Source organism: Borostomias antarcticus, assembly GCF_949987555.1.
Source record: "Borostomias antarcticus genome assembly, chromosome: 2".
Lineage (NCBI taxonomy): Eukaryota > Metazoa > Chordata > Actinopteri > Stomiiformes > Stomiidae > Borostomias > Borostomias antarcticus.
Genome location: NC_140235.1, coordinates 25,589,904 through 25,599,285, shown reverse-complemented (window position 1 = coordinate 25,599,285; position 9,382 = coordinate 25,589,904). Strand labels below are relative to the sequence as shown.

The 9,382-nt window shown below is 41.4% G+C and overlaps 1 protein-coding gene across 1 annotated transcript in view; it reads left to right on the top strand.

Annotated features, from left to right (window-relative positions):
- phldb2b (pleckstrin homology-like domain, family B, member 2b) overlaps positions 1-636 on the top strand; it is a 30,516-nt gene extending 29,880 nt beyond the window's left edge. The window contains exon 23 of the mRNA XM_084455955.1: positions 1-636. This exon is cut by the window's left edge and continues 228 nt beyond it. The gene's annotated coding sequence lies outside the window, so the exon portion shown is untranslated.
- The last annotated feature ends 8,746 nt before the right edge of the window (positions 637-9,382 follow it).

The following is a 9,382-nucleotide window of genomic DNA, read 5'->3' as shown; positions in this document are numbered from 1 at the left end:
GACTGACTGGTGTTCTTAATTTGTATTTTTGACATTTTATAAGCCAAATTGCCTTAATGCAGTGACTTAACTGGGGTTGGCCAGTTGTTTTTTTTACTATGTTAATGAGAACACTATTAAAGTGACTTGGTAATTCGCTATATGTATATATAGCTAATATAGCTTAGCAACTTTACAGACTGCAAAACAGAAGCATCACCAAAGATAACTTCAATAACAGTGTGATATCAGCAAAGGAAGTTTATGGAAACAACTTCCTGGTGGCAAGTGAAAGTTGGATAATCTGTCAATATATAGTTTTGTAATCATTGAAGACAGTTGCTGATACATACATCCTCAGGTATTACAAGAGATCATGTTCATATTATGTGTGTTTTTGCAAGTGTGTGTGTTTGTGTGTTAATGTGTCTATTTTCTGTGTTCACTGGTGTGTCGTTCAGCATTTTTATGTGCATAGTGTTTGTGTGTATGAATGTCTGTGTTTGCGTGTGTGTAAGTACTATACATTTATGTGTATTGTGATTGCATCACATACTCCAGAGGTGCTCTTTCCATAGTTCAGTCGTTGTACTCCGAATCATACCAATGCTGCCTCCATACAACAGTAACCCACAAAGTCATAGATGGTTAAATCACACTGTTACCATATTTGACCAATGTGGGACACAATCTGTTGTATGTACAAACTATGGAACTCCCCCCACAATGCACTACCTGCCCTCCATTGTCCCCTGAATCTGTTTCTCATTCTTAAACTTTTGCTGCTTCAGTTATCCCAGATGGTGTTAGCCAAGTGCCTTGTTTTAAGATACAAAGAGTGCGAGAGCAAACTCTGAATGTTCTCTATTGGTCCTCAGTCGTGTTGATTTACTTTCTTGAGTTTGTATAGCACGGTGTGACCATCCGTTGTGTTTTTAAGACATGGCTCTGAACTTTGTCTAAGCATGGTGAGACATGCCAATGAGATGTGTGTGTGTGTGTGTGTGTGTGTGTGTGTGTGTGTGTGTGTGTGTGTGTGTGTGTGTGTGTGTGTGTGTGTGTGTGTGTGTGTGTGTGTGTGTGTGTGTGTGTGTGTGTGTGTGTGTGTGTGTGTGTGTGACTGCACACATATCTATTAGTTTGTTTCTCTCATTAAAGACTGGGTAGGAACCAGGTGCAAGAGGAGACAAGACCAGCCAATTGGAATTGAATGCAACCATCACTGTTCCCTGTATTCACCAATGCCACTGTATTCCAAAGGTTGTGTGTTTTCATTGATTTGGTAACAATATTTTACAATAACTATCATCTTTGAGTCACAACATTTCATTTTAAAATTTTGAATTTTATTTTTTATGTTTTACAAGGGAGCCCAGCCCTTAAGAATTTATTTCTGAGAAATCTTTGTGCATGTCTCCCCCAGTGTGTAGTTACTCCTTCTCACCAGCAGAGGGGGGCATCAGTTACTGAGAGCTGGATTACCTTGTGCCATATACAGTAATCAATTTCAGGATATTTGTTAGCATTTAAATATATAAACGGCCTCCTCTTAAACATACCATACTGTAATAATGCTGTTGGTTATCCATGCATGTAGCCTATCTTTATTTTTGCATACGTAAAATAAAACAGGGATATACTGTACTTTGGGTGTGAAGTGTTTTTCAATGGTGAGGTATGAGCATGGCTTTACTTTTTTTCTATTATTAAATTGTTCTGTTGCTCTATTGATGTCAGTTATCTTACCATATTGCATACCCCTGTGAAAGAAGCGAGTCCTCTCTTCAAACACAGGTAAAGCAGGCTTGAGAACATGGGTTAGGCCTAAATGGTCACGATGCTGACATCAGACATCATCATGCTCCTACGTGTCTGTAACTAAAACGGGGTGTAAAAATGATAGGTCGGGGTGAAATAACCGTTTAAATCTGATTATTTGACACATGTTCAATGAGACTGCTTCTTTGGCTTTTCTCGCATTACTGGCAGACATAATACGCCGTAGGTCTTAACCATGGATGTATGGCCTTAACTTCCAGTAACGCAAGAATTGCATTAGGCTAGAGGAGTCGTAGGGGCCTGGCAAGCTGACTTAAAGGAGTAGTAAAGAGAAAAATCATGTTTAGCCCTGTTTTAAGGTTACTTACGATCATATACAATGGTTCAGATCAAAACGTTGACAAAACTAGCACTTTTGAGAAAGTCTGATAATTGTTCTACCACCGTTTTGGTCATACAATGGATGTGGGTGGGCATCTTGAAAAATCTTTCAAAAACATGTTAAACTCTCGATTTCAAAGACAAGAAACCACCGAGGTGTTACTTGGCGTTCTGACATATATTTCGCCATAAAGTAAGATTCTAGTTCATCTGGAAAGGCTTTTTTAAATATTTAGCATAAAACTATTTAGTCGCAGCACATACGTGTGTAAACTTCCGCAAACTAGGTAGCCTAGCAACATAAACAATAACAATAGCTACTGTAAGTAGTTCCGCTTCCTGAATCACCTCTGCGGATTGATCTACACATCTATAATGGTCGCGTCAATACAAGTCAATGGATTTCATAAAATGATCAATAAAACCCTACAGGATTCATACTTTGCGGCGAATTTGATGTCAGAACACCAACAAACACAAATTACCCCCACGGTGAGCTTCTTGTCTTTGAAATGTTGAAACATGTTTTTGAAAGATTTTTCAAGGTGCCCATCCACATCCATTGTATGAACAAAACGGTGGCAGAGCAATTATCAGATTTTCTCAACAGTGCTCTCTTAAAGGAGTAGTAAAGAGAAAAATCATTTTTAAAGGAGAATGCTCTTTTTTGACAACCTGGACCTTATTTACGGCATATTATAAGACGTTTGACTCACAGAGATAACTTTGGTGTAATTTGGAGGCCTGTAGAAAATCCAGCGCGAGCCAAGTATATCCATGTAATGGCGGTGGACGGGGCACTGAGAATGCAGCTTCTAAAAAATCTATTTTCTGCCGCGAAACAGTTGTTTTCATCAATCTGTCCTTATGAATCGCTAGTTGTGCTTACATAGAGCGAGGGCTTGTTGTAGTTTTTCACATGCCTCTGTAATATGATCTTTAGAAACGTCTTTAGAAAATAAATAGCTTCCCCACTTGCTCCAGCACGCATGCGCACAGCGTGCTGCCCATCCCAAGATGCCCTTCTACATCCATTGTATGACCAAAACGGTGGTAGAGTAATTATCAACTTTCTCGAAAATGCTAGCTTTGTCAACGTTTTGATCTGAATCATTGTATATGATCATAAGTAGGGCCTAACCTTAAAACAGGGCTAAACATGCATTTTCCCTTTACTACTCCTTTAAGTTTCTAATATAGATTGGGTGAAATGTACATATCTCAACACGAGGTGGGACAGAGTAAACTGCTGTCTTAAGAGACGTTTAGTTTCTGAAAATATGATTGCCTGGGGGGTAGGACGAGGAGAAAGCGGGTGAGCGAGTTTAGAGCGCAGAGGGAGAGAGGAGTCAGGTCGTCGAAAGACACAGATGTGTAGTTTTTGATTTATAACTAGTAGCTATTTAAGCTTATCTTTTGAGAAGACATATCAAGTACTAGAATATAGGTAACACTCCTATGTTTAATGTGCATAACTCTGTGTTGTTGAATGCACAGTGTGTGTGTTGAGTTGTGACCTCGTAAATTTGTAGTTTATGAAAAGAGATTGTTGGAATTGATGGCTTTGAAGTGATACGGTCCTAGTCACACAGCATTACATTTTTGAATATCTACAAGTTACTGTAAGCATAATTTTCAATACAGTACATAGAGAGGTAATGGATGAGACATATGCAATTAAGTAGCAATTTATTAGAAGAACTCAGGGCGCTGTACCCATAGTCAATAGCACCGGGGCAGCGTTACATATGCATATTTGTGTTAAATGGTTCCCCGGACTGTCCTGAGTGCATAGCTATGTCACATGCCATGTTTCTGACATGATATCCAGTCAGTATGACATTTTTCATGATTGGACATTCCTGACATTCCTTGACCCAACCCACATTGAAATCTCTCCAGACAAGTCATATTATTTAATATTCTCATCAGATTTTGCACAGTATATGTTGAAATATTGAAGAACTGATCCAATGTGTTGTTTGGCAGATATATACAGAGTTTCAGGGTGTAACTGGCCTTCTTATTTGAAATTCTGAATAAACAGAAATACAATATTCAATTTATACTGTGTACTTAGTCACATTACAGTAATTTGGTAATATCTATGTAAATTATTTAATCAGATTTAACATCTCACAGGTCTCAGCTTTCACAAGATACCAGATTTACCAAATTTGACCTTGTAGTTTAAAAGATAAAGCAGAAACCGCGAACAACTTGGAAAGGGGGGCAAACAGGAACACAATAAGAGGGTTAAAGAGGGACATCAACCAGCTGTTGGGTTCCAAGTGGTTTAAAATACGTTTTTAAGAATTAGCCTGAAGCTAAACTTCAGGCTTCACGCCAGATGATGGTGTGACTGGGTGATGAATGTGCCGTGACATTTCTGAATATCCTGTCATGCAGCCAGTTTCTGTAAAGCCTGTTTACAGGAACACTGGAGGGGGAAATAATTAAAGTCGTTTCCCGTTTGCAGACAAAGATCTTCGGAGGATACAAATAGCCTACTGTATCTAGGTCTATGCATTAAATGCAATTGCTGTTTATTGAATTCAAGATTCAAGATTATTTTTTTTATCACATGTAGGCTACGTACAGTTACAGTGAAATGTTATAGATAAACTGCAATACTCAATTTACACATTACAAATTTACAAATTACACAATACGTACCATTTCTATACAGCATAAAGATGGGGTAATATAAGATAGATGCCAGTCTGGATGGATTATGTAGACTACAGGCTACACATGGATATGAATGAATAAATAAATAAATAAATAAATAAATAAATAAATAAATAAATAAATAAATAAATAAATAAATAAATAAATAAATAAATAAATAAATAAATAAATAAATAAATAAATAAATAAATAAATAAATAAATAAATAAATAAATAAATAAATAACCTGGGGGGGGGAAGAAGCTCATGGCGAGTCTCTCCGTGCTCGCCATGTGAGTGCGGTATAATACCGAATAATGAAAGAAATAATGTCTTCCCTGACCGTAGCATTTCTTCCCTGGCCGTTCTTCCCTGACCGTAGCAGAGAGAACAGTCCATTTCCTGGGTGGCTGGGGTCTTTCAGGATGCAGTTGGTCTTGGTCTTGCATCTTCTGGTGTAAATATCCTCTAGGTGGGGGAGTGGCCCCCCCAGGGTATGTTCAGCTGACCAAACCACTCTCTGTAGGGCCTTGTGATCCTGAGAGCTGCTGTTCCCGTACCAGGTGGTGATATTCCCAGTCAGGATGCTCTCGATCGTGCATTGGTAGAAGCTCCATCAGATCTGGTGGGACACTCTGAATTTCTGTCTGAGGCGGTAGAGTCTTTGCTGTGCTTTCCTCACCACAGTGTTGACCATGTCAGGCCCTTGGTGATCTGGACGCCAAGGTACTTGAAGCTGTCCACTCTCTCTACAGGGATCCCATTAATAATTAGAGGGGTGTAGTTCCTCTCCTGCTTCCTCCCAAAGTCCACCAGCATCTCCTTTGTCCTGCTGGCATTCAGATGGAGGTTGTTTTCCTGACTGGGTTAGGGGCCTCCTCCAGGTACTTCAGCTGTGGATGTCTGCCTCTCTCTCTCCCTCCTATCTTCTAACCAGGTCCAGTGGATGCCCCACTGTCACCAGCAGACCTCCCGGAGTCCGATAGATACCCCTGTGTCTGCTGTGGATGTCGTAGCATTTAGTTAACACACACACACGTACACACAGACATACACCAGCCCACTTCCGGCTTTAGGCCTGGGCCATAGCAAACACACACCAGTATTTGCCATGTCTCTCCTATGATGCTTTTTTAGCCTCTCTTACTCTGAAATGTAATTTAATGTAATGTATTGCTTTATAAATGTTCTTAGCCGGTAGACAAACATACTCCAGGAGATTGCTCGATCGCCTTTGTTGAATATGGTTGATTTTCAGATAAATGCCTTTTAATATGATCCTGTTAGCTATTTCCTAATTATGATGATTGACCTCTGAGTATGGCTGTCGGCTTGAGTTTTCGGTAAGAAACGGTGTCCCTCTTCCCTATGAGATAAAGACATTCCATGGCTGGTACACTCTGTGCCTAACACCATTGTTGTGGTTAGAGATAAAGGCCTGGGCGCCGAGGCGGTGTAGGTTAACGTGACAAAACGGTTAACGTTCGTGTGGCGAAAGGCCACAGAAGAGACCAGAGAGACAGTATTATCGGAGAAGAGACGAGGGAGGGGGGACACTCAAACCACATAAGAACGTTGCAACGAGACCAATGCTTTGATTTGGGTCCAGACAGCATACAGAGAGGTCAACTGTACATTAGGCCATGCCATCGTCTTTTGTATGTCATACCTTCTGTAATAAACCGCTTTTGCTTGAGGCTCAAATCCCGTGTTGGAGCGATTCATTTGGAATACACCTGAAAAGGAGACACTGGACTGTGTGGTATTGTGTGAGATTGGGCCGTCTTTTATTGAAATAAAAAAACACAACGCAGAGCTGAAATAAGGACAATAATAAAAGACAACGAAAGTCATCACCTTGTTGAGAGGGGTCAGGGAAGAATTTTTACAGCTCACTTATCTGGCCCCCGGGTGATTACTGTTTTTTTGCTTCCCTCTGGAATATGTAGAGAGTGGGTCGTATGCCCACCTCCCTTGTTCTCTGTAAAGCGCATTGTGTTGCCTCTGGGTATGAAATGCGCTTTACAAATAAAGCTTTGATTGATTGATTGATTGATTGATTGAACTTGATAATGGTGTTGGAGTCAAAGGTGGCTGTACAGTCGTGCGTGTACAAGGATTCGTGTAGTGGGGACAGGACACAGCCCTGGGGGGCTCCCATGTTGAGGGTGAGGGAGAATGAGGTGTGGTTGCCTACCTTCACCACCTGGGGTCTGTCTGACAGGAAGTCCAGGATCCACTTGGTAAGGAATATCAATAGACACTAAATCTTCTTCAGTCACAGAGTATTTGTCCATGGCTCTAGACCTATGTACTTCAACCTGTAACTGTTTTTGTGCGTGGTGACACGCACCATAGATAGCAAATGTCCGGTTGTCACTCCCTCCCTTCCTCCGTCATGTTGTTGACCTGCAGTTCTATGTTGCTACCACAAGAGGCAGTGGTCCCAGGATACCAAAACAAAAACACTATGACACCACTCACTTTCCAGATCATCAGTGGTGTAGTGGATAAAGGGTCTGACTCCCATGCCAAAGGTCAGGGGTTTAAACCCCGCTGTGGGAGATTTTTTGTCACTGGATGTTATGAAAGCTATGTAAAAATGTGGTTACCTGGTGGTGCTATGTCAGTTATTGAATTTATGTGCAGTAATTGAACATTTGAAATACTCCTGTTTTGAAATTATACCTACAGTATAGGTGACTCAGTAATTACTTATTATATATTGGGCTAATTTGCATGTATTTACCAGGTAAATGTTTATTTTTTTCTAACAGACAGAAGACTTTCCCAAGCCCTCAGACCCCTCAGTGGTATAATGGGCTAAGCACTAGACTCCCATGCTAGAGGCCAGGGTTTGATTCCTGTTTGGGAATTCTAACCATGACCTCTCTGTTCCCGTGTTTCAGAAGGATGGGAGAGAATGTACATGAACAAAAAACCCAGGCCTTCCCAAACCCTCAGATCCCTTGGTGGTATAATGGACTAAGCATCTGACTACTACACTGGAGGGTTCGATTCCCGGTTGGGGATGTTGAAAACAATGGCATTCTAGGTTCTAGCCTGGACTAGGGAAAACTCCCAATCCTTTCTTTTCTTTTCTTTTCCTTCCCTTATGCCCTGACCCAGTTGGTTTTCTTAGTGCCTTTTCGACTGATAGATCTTGGGACCCTAGAACAGCTATTATGGTCTTATGATTATGGCCTTAAGCATTGGAACTGATGTGTCCAGGCGACAAGACCTATCTTAATTTATCAGACATTATTTCATGTCATTTCAATTCACAGCTATTTCAGTGGCATGACAAGCTTTCGTCCTACCAGTCCTGAACAGAAACAAGCCAGCCACGCACATAAGCCAGGCTGGACCTGGCCTGGTTAATTATTATTATTGTACATTGCATTTGTTTTGTTGATTTGTGTCTCTGTGCGAACTCGTCATCACTGTAAATGAGGGAAACCTTAGTGCTTCACGAGTATAAATAAAGGTTTGAAATGAAATGAAAAACTTGCAGAGGGCGTTGTTTTGCCCCAGGATCCTGAGCTCAAATCTGGGTGGCATTATAGTGTGGAAAGTTGAACTGTAGTCAATGAACAGCAGTCTCACATAACCTGACATGTTCCCCTTGCTCTTGTTTAGTTGGGATAGCGTGGTGTAGAGGATGTGAGATAGCACATCCTCTGTGTATCTGTTGGGTCTGTATGCGAACTGTAGGGGGTCTAGTGTGCTGGGCAGTGAGGAGCAGATGTGTTCCTTGACCAGCTTCTCAAAACACTCCATCACCACGGAGGTGAGAGCTACCGGGCGGTAGTCATGGAGGCAGGCTGGTCTTGGCTTCTTCGGTACGGGGATGATGGAGGACTTCTTGAAGCATGTGGAAACAATGGGCTTGCGCCAGGGACAGATTGAATATCACTGTGAGCAGGAGCAGGAGTGCATGCCTGCCAGCTGGCTCCTCAATGTGAGAAAGATACATTCTCTTGCCATGACTTAGAGTATGGAATCTCACATTTCCGGTTCATCTCTTGAAGTGCTGCAGCTTATATCTGGTTCATCATGACATCAATCCACATGACTTGCCTATCAGAATGCAGAAAATCAAGTTCAATGTGTTAACAACACTCGCCTCTAACGAGCCCTTGACATGCACCAACCATCATCTGCTCTGAGAGACTAAACACAACTTAACTCAACAATAGCAGGGAAGACTGTCATCAACAGGTCCTTCAACCTACTGTTGGCTGCAGTTTTTAAGAATCAAACATGAAACTAAACTTCAGACTTCCAGACTTCATTCCAGAGAAGAGTACGACTGTGTAGTCTCGCATAGCCAGACTTATCTCCGCACTTCGTTTACGCCAGCACTGGAGAAAGGTCTGGCCGGACTAATGACCATTCGGGGATATTTCTTTAAACCAATCAGGATTGTCTTCGGTGGAGCGGTTGCTAGGTTGTTGTTGGTTCACGCAGTCTGGATTGGCCGACCGCATGAATCGGCGCCACTGATTGGGCAGTAATAAACAAATGACAACGCTCATCCCCAAAACCTACATCTTTTAAGTCAGGTGAGAAA